This window comes from Prionailurus bengalensis, chromosome C2 (genome assembly GCF_016509475.1).
Source record: "Prionailurus bengalensis isolate Pbe53 chromosome C2, Fcat_Pben_1.1_paternal_pri, whole genome shotgun sequence".
NCBI lineage: Eukaryota > Metazoa > Chordata > Mammalia > Carnivora > Felidae > Prionailurus > Prionailurus bengalensis.
The window spans coordinates 120,493,584-120,507,471 of NC_057350.1; the positions used below are offsets into that span (position 1 = coordinate 120,493,584).

A 13,888-nucleotide genomic window follows, 5' to 3' on the forward strand; every position below is an offset into this window, starting at 1 on the left:
CCTTTAGGAGCACAGTCCACAAGGCCACCCTCACTGCTGACATTAATTCAAAGTTCAGAGGTCCTCAAAACAACGCTTAGTTTCAATAATTCATTAGAAGGACTCGCAAAACTCAGTGAAAGCTGATATTCACAATGAGAGTTTATTATAAACTAAAGAATGAAAATTAAAATCAGCCAAGGGAAGAGACACATAGAGTCCAGGAAGGTTCTGCACATTGAACTTCTAGTTGTCTTCTCCGTGTGGAGTCATAGTCAGTATTAACTCCCCTTGACGATGATGTGTGACAATATGCACAGAGCTTTGTCAACCAGCAAAGCTTATCTAAGCTCTGGTGTCTTTATTGAGGCTCCATCAACTGCCACATTAGTCTCCAGTCTCTTTATAGATCAGCTAATACTGTAGTATTCAAAGTCATTACCATAAATCACATTTTAGACTTTGTGACATGGCTCAAAATCCCTAGGTAAACAAAGACACTCTTATTAGGCAGGACATTCAAAGAATCTAGAGATAATCTCTATCAGTCAAGGGCAAAGGCCAGAAGTTTCCTTGGGCAAGGTTAAATTCTAGTCCAGATTTAGTAATTCTTTTATATTTGGCTAAAATAACATCATTATTAAAACCCAATAATTACTACTTACATACATCATACTATCAAAAGAGTAGAGAAAACTGAGGACCACAAAAGTTATGAGGAGTCCAGAGTCACATAGCAAGTCAGTGGCTAAGTCAGGAATCAACAAAAGCTATGCTACTTCCTCTACAGACTAGGAGAGGGGAGGAGGAAGGAGAGGGAGAGAGAGAGAGAAAGAGAGAGATACTTTGCTCCAGATAACAGAAGATCAACCAAAAGATAACAAAGGGAAGCAGGCAGCTGGCACTCAGTCAAACATGAAATAACTAAAGTTTAATAGCTTAGGGAAGATTTTCTGAAACTAACATGGACTTTTAGTTTTTTGCTATTGTTGTTTATATTTTACACTTTTCTTTAGACAACACATCAATAAAATGGTCTCCTAAAGGAGCATTTTATTGTTTGGACTGGATTTTTGTTTTTATTGCTTTCTTTTTATTGGGAGATGTGGTAAAAGAGTGAGAGAATTGGAATTTAAAGTGTTAGGAGTTGGAGAATACAAAGACTTCTAGCTTTGAAATAGTCCCACAACAACATATTGCTACCTATGCAGTAGTTTAACTACCAATACACCAAGCACACAATTAATTAGGTTCAGACATCACCAATCAGTCCAGATACTGGCCATAGATCATGGGTTTGGAAAAATAAGATACTGCAACACTGGTTGAATGTCAATGTTTTATAACTCGTAAGTCCTAGTATTCATTGAGCTTTATTATGGACTAAATGTTTGTGTCACTCCTCCTCCAAATCTACATGTTGAAATTGTAACCCCCAATGTGATGGTATGAGAAGGTAGAGCCTTTGAGAGGTGATTAGGTCATGATGGTGGAGCCTTCATTAATGGGATTTGTGTTCTCTTAAAATAGACCCCAGAGAACTCCTTTTACCATTTCTGCTATGTGAGGACACATCAAAAATACGGCCAACTATGAACCAGGAAACAGTCTCTTACCAAACACCAAATCTTCCAGCACCTTGAACTTACACTCCCTAGCCTCCAGAAACGTGAGAAATAAGTATTTGTTGTTTAAGCAACCCAGTCTATGTTATTTTTGTTATAGCAGCCCAAACAGACTAATCAAGCACTTATTTTGAATGGGTCACTATTTTACAAACACATTATAGAACTTAGTCTCCACAACATCCCATTTTACAGATGAATAAACTGATATCTAAGAAGGTTAAATAACTGCCTAATATTTCACAGCTAGTAATTGGCAAGGTTTGGATTTGTACCCAGTTTATGCAACTTCAGAACTCACAATATTAAGCATATAAAATTGCCTGATTATATGCTGAAATAATAAGGTATACTGGCCATTGATAAAGACATTACTGACTGGTTGATTTGGCTTCGTCTATTTTGGTTTGGTTGAATTTAGTTTTTTTTTTTTTTTTTTAAATTTTTTAATGTTTTCATTTATTTTTGAGAAAAAGAGAATGAGTGGGGGAGGGGCAGAGAGAGAGGGAGACACAGAATCCAAAGCAGGCTCCAGGCTCTGAGCTGTCAGCACAGAGCCCGACTCAGGGCTTGAACTCACGAACCGTGAGATCATGACCTGAGCCCAAGTCAGACGCTTAACTGACTGAGCCACCCAGGTGCCCCGAATTAATTTGGTTTTAAGCCAAAAGTCCCAAAAGAAAAATTTTAGAATCAATATTTTGGCTTAAACTACTTTATTTGTCTTGCCTCAAAGCAAAGATGTTTCAGTGCATTTAACTTGTCAACAAAAATTCCATAGATAACATTTCACATAATAAGAAAGTAAAAATATTTTTAAAAATTATACTTAGCAGCTATAAACTACTTCTCATCTTTAAAGAGTTTACCAGCATTCAGCATATTAATTTCTCAAACCTCTGTAATTATTCTCACAGGTGACTGATGAATAAGCTCCAGAATGAAGAAGATGGGCATGGGAGAGTTATGCCTTACGGGAGCAGCCATCTTCAAATCACAGTATATCTTTGTGCACCTGGCTCTTTGCAAAGGTTGTATAGTATGGAAATGGCACATTGGTCTTCTTTCCTGCACCTACATCAACTGGACTCAGACTCATGAGAAGGGAGACAGCAGTTTAATGTTGCACTTTCACCACAGATGTTGGGGAGATCCAGTGCTCAGCACACTAATCATTCCAACGTGTGGAAAAATAGGAAGGATAAACTCCATTAAAATAAAAAGTATTACTGAAAGGCAGGAATTAACATTGAAACTAAATATGGAAACAGTTTAAAGAATTGCTACATTAAAAACAATTCAAGTATGAAGAAGTTATGTGGTGGAAGACCAAATCAGCATTTCTCTTTTGGTTATATATATACCAATGCCTGACATTGTTTGACCATGCTAACTTTCATGTATAGCTTCAACATATTACAGGAAAAAAGAAGTGCTAGGAATCATACCAACAAGTCAAAGAAAATAACATGGAGAAGAGAGAATATTATTAATTACACTGTGGTAACAATCCTGTAAACATGTTGATAAAAATCTAAGCCAAATGTTGAATGAATCTGAAGACTTTCTTTTCCCACTGTTACCTTAGACAACAGTTTATCTGAAATCCAAGGACAAAAAGAGCAGAATATTTCTACATCATCATCTCCGTGGGTCAGATATATCTGGGTCTTTAAATTGGGCAGTGGGGAATAAAATAAATATTAATAAAAAGTAAAAGATTGCAAAAAAAATTGGACATATTGAAGAGTCATCAGCAATCGCTCATCTAACACCCATGTTTGGAACTGTAGGTATTAATAAATTGAGTGTAAGTGCATATCTAAAATCCAAAGTTCACAAATTACAGGCATGCCAGTTCTCACAAATGCATTAGGTTCACACATAAAATCACCTAATGAGACTGTTCATCATAATCTGGGCTCCAAAGCCCAAGAACTACAACTGAAGAGTGACTAGACCAAGTTTCATGATAATATCAAGGTTCATTCCAGAGAACATCTGTTAGCTATGGTATTTCTATGGCTTTTGAAGGAATCTAGAATATTCCTTCTCAACACAAATGAACTCGGACTAGCATATTATGAAGCAAGTGCACTACATATGGCTATTTTAAGCAAATGGGCCACTTGCAATTTCTTTCAATTATTCCACATCAGCTTCCACTCTACTAATCAGTACAAAATTGGACCAGATAATGATAATTATGGTGAGGTCTCATCAAATAAATAGCAATGGTTAAAATTCTATGCCATCCTGCTACTAGTATTTGTACATGGGAAATAGATTTATTAGAGATTCAGGGTTGAGGATAAGCGATCCTCTTCATTTGAGGGGCAGAAATCACATCAACCAAATATGCCAGACATTGCCCCCAGCTGCTCCAGCAACCCCCAACCAATCAAAAAGAAAGTTGAGCTGGTTTTAGTCCCATCTGGACTCCAAGATTGAAGCCAATGAAGAGAAGTAAACATCACCATAAACTGGAGACCGCTAGAGCCTGATTAATTTATTTTGGAAATGGATGATTGGTTTTGAAAAGGAAACTAAATTTACCATTTGTTTACTTCATATCAGGCTGTCTAGGAGAGAAATTTACTGTAAAATGTGTCAAACCCTGTGTTTTTTAAGGTTGTGTGTGTGTGTGTGTGTTGTTTTGCTTTGTTTTAAAATACTAGTTTCACTACATATGTGGCATGAATCCTACTTAATCAGGAATGGCTTAAAGGCTGCAGTGGTGGCTGACATTAAAGCTGTCATTTAGTTAAATAGCACTAACCTCCTGGGAAAGAACGTGGCATTGGAGGAAGCCAGAGCTTTAGCAGTAGGCGATGGCAGCTGCCTTATTGAGAACAGAGGCAGACCAAAGATAGAGGAGAGGGACAGAATACAGACATTTCAGGGCATCAGGGGCCTGTATTCAAAATACCCTGTGATAACAATGTGGAAGTTCCTTAAGTTCTAAGAGTTAAATGTACAAAGGTCAGTAATTTAACTTTAATCATTAGAATGACATAAAATGTGTTTTTCAAAAACAAAACAATATTATGTCCCAAAATTTAAACTTTAATTGATGCTAAAATTCTGTCCTAAATGTCTGCAGGGTAGATTACTTTTATAAATTACTTATTTGGCTATAATATTTTTGTTTCTTTTTTCTCCAGTCACCCTTTCTCATTCCCAGCCCAATCTTTAGGTGATTCCTACCAGCACCCCAGAGTTCGTTCTTTCACATCACCTATTATGGATTCTGTTTATATATACACAACAGCAATTTACAGGAATGTAGAGAAAAATGATTGAAAAATAATAAACACTTAAAATTATTTTGTTTTCCTTGCCATTAAAAAAAGCCCACAACTTTATTTTCTATTGTAAAAGCGATCATAAATATAAACTAGAAAAAGGAAAAGAAAACTTCCTCAATGGCACATTCTAAGACAACTATGCTAATATTCTAGAAAGTTTATTTCTTGAATTATTTATCTTCATAGATTTAGGTTGTTTTCTAAGGTTGATATATCTGTATCTATCTATATATCTATCCAGCTATCCATCCATCTAGTTTTATTGTATAGTTTTAAAAGCTTATGAAATTTACCTGTAGCTTTCAATAATTCATTTTAAATTAGAATTAATTTTTTTAATGTTTTTAATGTTTATTTTTATTTTTGAGAGTGAGACAGAGAGACAGAGCATGAGCTGGGAAGGGGCAGAGAGAGAGGGAGAAACAGAATCCAAAGAGGCTCCAGGTTGTGAGCCGTCAGCACAAAGCCCAATGCAGGGCTCCAACCCATGAACCGCGAGATCATGACCTGAGACGAAGTCAGATGCTTAACCCACTGAGCCACCCAAGAGCCCCTAAAAATAGAATTAGTTTTAAAGACACTTGTGAATATATCTGCACAATATTCTACTGAATGGATGTAGCATGAATGCGGCAGGATATTAGTAAACTTAGTACCAGTATCTATGTGCTTCTCTTTAATCCCAGGTGTCTTGCATTTAGATCTGCCATATTCCAGTCAAGGGAACATAAATGAAAGTGATACAGGTCACTGCCAAGCCTGTCCCTAACCTCCTCCACATAATTCTCTGTGTGTTCTCTTCCTTATTCCCCTCAGCTGGATAAAGAAGACTAAGTTGAAGGCTCAGGAATCATAGAGGAGAAAAGAATCTGCATTGTTGAATCAGTACATAAAAGGCCATTTACCCAATACCTGATGTGACTGTGACATGAGCAAGAATTAGAACTTCATTGTATTATGTCATGCAGGTGGTTGTTTGTTATATCATCAAGCCTAACTTGATGAATACATGGCTTACCTAGACATTTTGGTTATGTGGCTGATATGGAGGTGCACTGCTCAGATCTCCTCCAGGAGAAACTTCAGCAGTTAGTATAGAACTGATAGACCCAACTACTATTCCTTTGGCTCTGCCATTGTGTTCACACCAAGTCCAGGCTTCTCCTGAGCTCTTTCCAGCCAATAACAGGACATAGAGTGGGCACTGGAGCCAGAATTTTCCTACATAAAACAGGGATCCTATGACCTTTGTTCAAGGACCCCAATGATTATAGCCAAGACTTTCTAGGAGTTTCATACAATAAATTTCTCACATATATAATCTCACCTTCACATCCTCATCCTATAGGATCCAAATCAACATAGGCTATTTCAAAAATGTTCACTGCTATATACAAAATTATGATGAAAATATTTATGCATAATTTCTTGAATTTCAGATTAAATTCTAAAAAGAGATTTTCAGTAGTAATATGAACATTTTTTAGAACTCTTGGCACATATCACCAAATAGTGTCTTAAATTGTTACACTTTACTCTAATACAAATAACAAAACTGCTTGCATTACCACATCTTCAACAGAATGAAATGTTACAGTTTTTTAAAAATAATAGGGGCGCCTGGGTGGCGCAGTCAGTTAAGCGTCCGACTTCAGCCAGGTCATGATCTCACGGTCCGTGAGTTCGAGCCCCGCGTCAGGCTCTGGGCTGATGGCGCAGAGCCTGGAGCCTGTTTCCGATTCTGTGTCTCCCTCTCTCTCTGACCCTCCCCCGTTCATGCTCTGTCTCTCTCTGTCCCAAAAATAAATAAACGTTGAAAAAAAAATTTTTTTTAAATAATAAAATATTTTTAGTAATTAGAAGGGCAAAAACCATCATCCATAGTTGTTTTATTATGCACTGTTTCAAACCTAGTGAACTTGAATATAATTCTAAATATCTGTATATTAATTGTATTTCCCCTTTTGTGAGAATTCTATTTGCATCTTTCTCTCATTTAACTCTTGTATATCTAACCAGTTTTTACAGTTGTAACATTTATTTTTACTCATTAAAATCCCTAGTTCTACTTTAATTTCCTTTAGAAAAGAATTAAAACTAATTTTAAACAAAAATATAATAACTAAGTGGAAAATGTTTCTCTGTAAGTATATCAGTATTACATGTAACTAATGATAAAACATGAGCTGTTTTTAAATGACACCCTTCTAATGTGTTATAAGCTCTTCTTTCGCCAGAGTGTCAACATTTTTTTTTTTTTGGCACATTTTAAATGTCGACAATGAAGAATGTGTAGAATTACCTGTAATGGAAAAAAACAGAAACCTCTGCTAAAGATACTTAAGAAAATGTATATTTTTTTTAAATAAGTTTTTCTTTCCTTTTCCAAATATAGCACTGTTGATAATCCTTTATCCATCTTCCATGTCTCCGGGGAACAAAATCAGTTGTGAATATATTTACTGAATCTGTAGTTGAAGAGATCATAAGGAAAAAGATCACAAAATACCACAAAGAAAAAGGCCCAACATCTTTATAAAAAATCTTTACTAGGGGTCCCTGGATGGCTCAAGTCATTTAAGCATCTGACTTTTGATTTCAGCTCAGGTCATGATCTCACAGTTCATGAGATCAAGCCCCACATCGGACTCTGTGCTGTCAGTACAGAGCCTGCTTGGGATTCTTTTTCTCCCTCTCTCTCTGCCCCTCCCCAATCTCCCTCTCGCTCTCTTTCAAATTAAATAAATAAACATTAAAAAATATTTTTTAGACTACTGAACTAACACATGCTCACACACACAAATCCATACCTTTAAGTCCTAATGTTGACACACAAAAATATAGAAAATGATGTTCCAAACACCTCTGTACCCACCACCAAGCTTAAGAAACAAGCACCGTGGACCATATTAAAGCCTCATATAATTTCTGCATCTTTCCTGTCCACTCACCAGATAGCCACTATTATGAATTTAATGTTTATCGTTGTTATGCTTCTTTTTACTTTTTCGCTGCACGTGACACACATGGATAAAAATATATTTGCATTATTTATATTTTATATAAATTGTATCATATCCTATATATCCTTCTACAATTTAATTCTTTGCCTCAAAGTTATACATTAGAGATTTATTTATCGTGGCAGGTGAGGATTTGGTTCATTTTAACTATTGGTAGAATTTTCCTACTCCAGGTACTGTCTGTGGATTGGCGGCAATGTATCACCTGGGAGTCTGTTAGAAATTCAGAATCTCAGATCACAACCAACACAGCAGAAATAAAAACAATAATAAGAGAATATTATGAGCAATTATCCGCCAATAAAATGGGCAATCTGGGGACAAATTCCTAGAAACATATACACTACCAAAACTGAAACAGGAAGAAATAGAAAATTTGAACAGACTTATAACCAGTAAAGAAATCGAATTAGTAATCAAAAATCTCCCAAAAAACAAGAGTCCAGGGCCAGATGGCTTTCCAGGGGAATTCTACCAAACATTTAAGGAAGAGTTAACAGCTATTCTCTTAAAGCTGTTCCAAAAAATAGAAATGGAAGGAAAACTTCCAAACTCTTTCTATGAAGCCAGCATTACCTTGATTCCAAAACCAGACAGAGACCGCACTAAAAAGGAGAACTATAGACCAATTTCCCTGATGAACATGGATGCAAAAATCCTCAACAAGATATTAGCCAACCGGCTCTAACAATACATTAAAAAAATTATTCATCACGACCAAGAGGGATTTATACCTGGGATGCAGGGCTGGTTCAATATCTGCAAAACCATCAATGGGATTCATCACATCAATAAAATTAAGGACAAAAATCTCATGATCCTCTCAATAGATGCAGGAAAGCATTTGACAAAATACAGCATCCTTTCTTGATAAAAACCCTCAAGAAAGTAGGGATAGAAGGAGCATACACCAAGATCATAAAAGCCATATACAAAAGACCCAACGCTAATATCATCCTCAATGGGGAAAAGCTGAGAGCTTTCCCCCTAAGGTCAGGAACGAGACAGGGATGTCCACTCTCACCACTGTTATTCAACATAGTATTGGAAGTCTTAGCCTCTGCAATCAGACAACACAAAGAAATAAAAGGCATCCGCATTGGCCAGGACGAGGTCAAACTTTCACTCTTCGCAGATGACATGATACTCTATATGGAAAACCCTAAAGATTCCACACACAAAAAAAACCCTGCTAGAACTGATTCATGAATTCAGCAAAGTTGCAGGATATAAAATCAATGCACAGAAATCGGTTGCATTCCTATACACCAACACTGAAGTGACAGAAAGAGAAATCAAAGAATCGATCCCATTTACAATTGCACCAAAAACCATAAAATACCTAGGAATAAATCTAACCAAAGAGATGAAAAATCTATACACTGAAAACTATAGAAAGCTTATGAAAGAAATTGAAGAAGACACAATAAAATGGAAAAATATTCCATGTACCTGGATAAGAAGAACAAATATTGTTAAAATGTCAATACTACCCAAAGCAATCTACATTTTCAATGCCATACCTATCAAAATAACACCAGCATTCTTCACAGAGCTAGAACAAATAATCCTAAAATTTGTATAGAACCAGAAAAGTCTCCAAATAGCCAAAGCAATCTTGAAAAGAAAACCAAAGCAGGAGGCATCACAATCCAGGACTTCAAGCTGTACTACAAAGTTGTAATCATCAAGACAGTATGGTACTGGCACAAAAACAGACACTCAGATCAATGGAACAGAATAGAGAACCCAGAAGTGGACCCACAAACCTATGGCCAACTAATCTTTGACAAAGCAGGAAAGAATATCCAATGGAATAAAGACAGTCTCTTCAGCAAGTGGTGCTGGGAAAACTGGACAGCGACATGCAGAATAAACCTGGACTACTTTCTCACACCAGACACAAAAATAAACTCAAAACAGATGAAAGACCTAAATGTAAGACAGGAAGCCATCAAAATCCTTGAGGGGAAAGCAGGCAAAACTTCTTTGATCTTGGCTGCAGAAACTTCTTACTCAGCACGTCTCCAGAGGCAAGGGAAACAAAAGCAAAAATGAACTATTGGGACCTCATCAAAATAAAAAGCCTCTGCACAGTGAAGGAAACAATCAGCAAAACTAAAAGGTAACCAACAGAATGGGAGAAGATATTTACAAATGACATATCAGATAAAGGATTACTATCCAAAAACTATAAGGAATTTATCAAACTCAGCACCCAAAAAAACAAATTATCCAGTGAAGAAATGGGCAAAAGAAATGAATAGACACTTCTCCAAAGAAGACATCCAGATGGCCAACCAACACATGAAAAAACGCTCAACATTCACTCATCATCAGGGAAATACAAACCAAAACCACAATGAGATACCTCCTTACACCTGTCAGAATGGCTAACATTAACAATTCAGGCAACAACAGATGGTGGTGAGGATGCGGAGAAAGGATCTCTTTTGCAGTACTGGTGAGAATGTAAACTGGTGCAGCCACTCTGGAAAACAGTAGGGAGGTTCCTCAAAAAACTAAAAATAAAACTACCCTTCGACCCAGCAATTGCACTACTAGGTATTTATACAAGGGATACAGGTATGCTGTTTCGAAAGGACACATGCACCCCAATGTTTATAGCACCACTATCAACGATAGCCAAAATATGGAAAGAGCCCAAATGTCCATTGATGGATGAATGGATAAAATGTATACGTATATGTGTATGTATATGTATATGTATTGTTTATATTACTCAGCAATCAAAAAGAATGACATCTTGCCATTTGCAACTACATGGATGGAACTGGAGGGGATTATGCTAAGCGAAATTAGTCAGTCAGACAAATATCATATGACTTCACTCATATGAGGACTTTAAGACACAGAACAGATGAACATAAGGGAGAGGAAGCAAAAATAATATAAAAACAGGGAGGGGACAAAACATAAGAGACTCTTAAATATGGAGAACAAAGAGAGGGTTACCGGAGGGGTTGTGGGAGGGGGGATGGGCTAAATGGGTAAGAGGCACTAAGCAATCTACTCCTGAAATCATTATTGCACTACATGCTAACTAATTTGGATATAAATTTAAAAAAAATTAATTTAAAAAAAGAAATTCAGAATCTCAGGACCTACTGCAGAACTACAGAATCATAATCCATATTTTAACAAGATCCCTGCATGGTTTAGATGCACTCTAAAGTTTGAGAAATACTGGCATTCAATTGTATTGTATTAAAACTTCACAGTTTATCCATTCTCTGCTAATGGATATTTAGGCTTCTCCTAAATTTTTAATAGGCTGATTTGCCATTTTGCTTGTTTTATATTTTTAAGAAATCTTTCCTATCTATAAAACAATAAATGTTTCATGAGTGGTCCCCACTTAGACATGTAAATGACTTACTGAGGGAGTAGTTTTTTATGCCAGAATGAAGTGGACTAGTAATATGCATAAGATCCTGCATCTATTGACTAACATCAACAAAATACTGGATACCATAAATTTTAACGGTTTCCTACCCTCGCATCCATTTTATTAGAACCTAAATCTGCGAGGACAAGAATGAGGCACCTAGTTATCAGTCTACCATGTTGATGGCGAGGATTCTTCCTGACAACTTTTACAAAACCCTTTCAAAGTTCTATGGTTCCACTTGCTCTGCACTAAGCATCACCAGGGGTGAATTGAGTCTAGTGCCCATCCCCCATATTCACAGGTAGGCATTCAACTCAAGGTCCTGTCACTTCCAGGCTTCTGTGTCTGAGCCTTCCTTCACTGGGTCACCTGCAACCCCTCTGTTTTCATTCTCGGTATTTGAGTCATTAAACTCTCAGGTAGAGCAATTCCCCACTGAGAATACAAAGTACTAAAAGAGTTATCTCTTGCTTCTTGGGTCAACTTTGGTATGCCTGAAACTCTTTTTCATGAAAGTCTGTTAATCCTCTTTTGGAGACAAGGAGAGCTCAGACCTTGGGAAGAAGCCCATTTTAGTCCTCTTCTTTCTTTAGAGAAAACACACAAGCCAGAAAAATAATGCATGGTGCCAATTCGTTTCTCCTAACTTACTCTCCAAGCTTAACATTTGCTAAAGTTGGAGGATCTAAATCAGGGTAGACCAACCAAGTTCTCTTCCAGACTGTTTGCCCTTAGCATTGATTCACTACATTTTTTTTTAAAATTCATGTTCTCCACCTCAACACCTTCCCATTTATAAATTAGGAATTTAGCTGAAAAGAGTATAAATAACTTCACCAGTGTCTCAAGTTTGCTCTTGAAAACATGGAGACATAGTTCTTCTGGAAAATATCATTTCAGAAATGGTCTCATTGTTTTGATGCATCACAAAGTCCAAAAGGAATCCTCCTTCCTGAGACTCTATGGGGGTCCACTCAAAATGCTGCCTCAGCAATGAAGTTGTAATCACACAATCAGCCCCTTTTACCAATGAATTAAAAAACACATTTTAAAAAATAGAACATATGATGCCTAGGCAAAGTAGAAATGGATCAGAGAAGGTGGTAAGATCGACAGGTTGTGTGAAGGCAAAATCCAGTAACTAAACACTTGCTAAAGTGGACACAGCTAGTTGATGGCAAAGCTGACAAAATTCTGAGTGTTGCTACCCAGGCAACTGAATTCACTAAACGTATTCACTGCCTACTAGGTGCCAAGTACTTCATACTTCATCTCATTCAATCTATAAAATCATCCTATAGAGAAATATAACCATCATCATATTACATATAAGGAAAATAAACCTTGCATTAAAAAAAAAAAGGATTATTTACTTGGTAAACAACATAACTGAGTTTTCTTTAGGTGGGATTTCAGGTTGCAGGTCCAGCTCTCTTTCCAGTATATCTCACTAAATAGCCAATAAAAATGCCAGGCAGTTACCAGCCCAAAGAAGTCAAATTAAAAGTAATCATCCAGATTGCTCCATCTTTGGCCCTTTTGTGTTCCATTTGACTTGATCTACCTGAAAAGAAGCTAGGAGACCACTCTGGATACAAATTCTGCAGCATTCCTTCTGACCAGACAGCACCACTTTTCTCATCAGATACTCACAGGACACTTTAATCTCCAGTCACACTGGGACAACAGAGAACTCAAGATTCCGGATTTGTACTTTCTATTGTGTTATAACAAAGAATTTCTCTCTCTCCCTCTCTTTTTCTCAATCTTCCTCTTCATTCTTTTTTTTAAGTTTATTTATTTTGATAGGGATAGAGAGAGACATAGAGAGAGAGAACACAAGTAGGGGAGGGGCAGAGAGAGAGAGGGAGAGAGAATCCCAAGCAGGCTCCATGCTGTCAGCTCAAAGCCAGACACAGAGCTCGAACCCATGAACCATGAGATCATGACCTGAGCAGAAATCAAGAGTAGAACACTTAATCAACTTAGCCACTCAGACACCTCTCTCTTCATTCTTTTACAGAAATTCCCAAATAAGGCTAGTAATATTCCATACACAGGCCTTATAGTGAAATTGCTAATCATTTTTACTGGGATCTTTGTTCCTGCTCACAGTTACCATAGTACTTGGGCATAATTTGAATTAGGGCTCAGACAACTGAGGGACTAGTTGTCATTCTAACTCATTTTACCTATATTCTCACCTATACGGTGAGCAGGTGATATTTAATAGTCAGGCTTTTTAAGCCCAGATTCTTCTTTTATAAAAGATCTCCATGCTAAGAGGCTTCTGGACATCCCACCCCACCAGTGTTTGCCAGACAGATCTCAGTCCCATCTGAGACCAGCCCCAAACAGAGCCCCTTGGGGTAATAAAGAGAGAGCAATATTTATTAAATTCCTGCCTTGAGTAAGCCCTGAGTCAAGGGTTGTATTTATATTAGTTATTCTCTTCATAAACTTGCAGGTAAGTATTATTTATCTTCATTTTTATAAGGGACCTGAGATCAGAAACTTTAAAGTGTCTGAGACTATATAGAT

The 13,888-nt window shown here is 36.9% G+C and overlaps 1 long non-coding RNA gene across 1 annotated transcript; it reads right to left on the reverse strand.

Annotated features, from left to right (window-relative positions):
• Positions 1-123: 123 nt before the first annotated feature.
• On the reverse strand, positions 124-5,790 carry LOC122491892. The gene is made up of 2 exons (XR_006299475.1): positions 5,569-5,790; positions 124-462 (listed from the first exon to the last, which is right to left on the reverse strand). It is a non-coding gene; the product is annotated as an uncharacterized LOC122491892 (long non-coding RNA).
• Between the last annotated feature and the right edge of the window lie 8,098 nt (positions 5,791-13,888).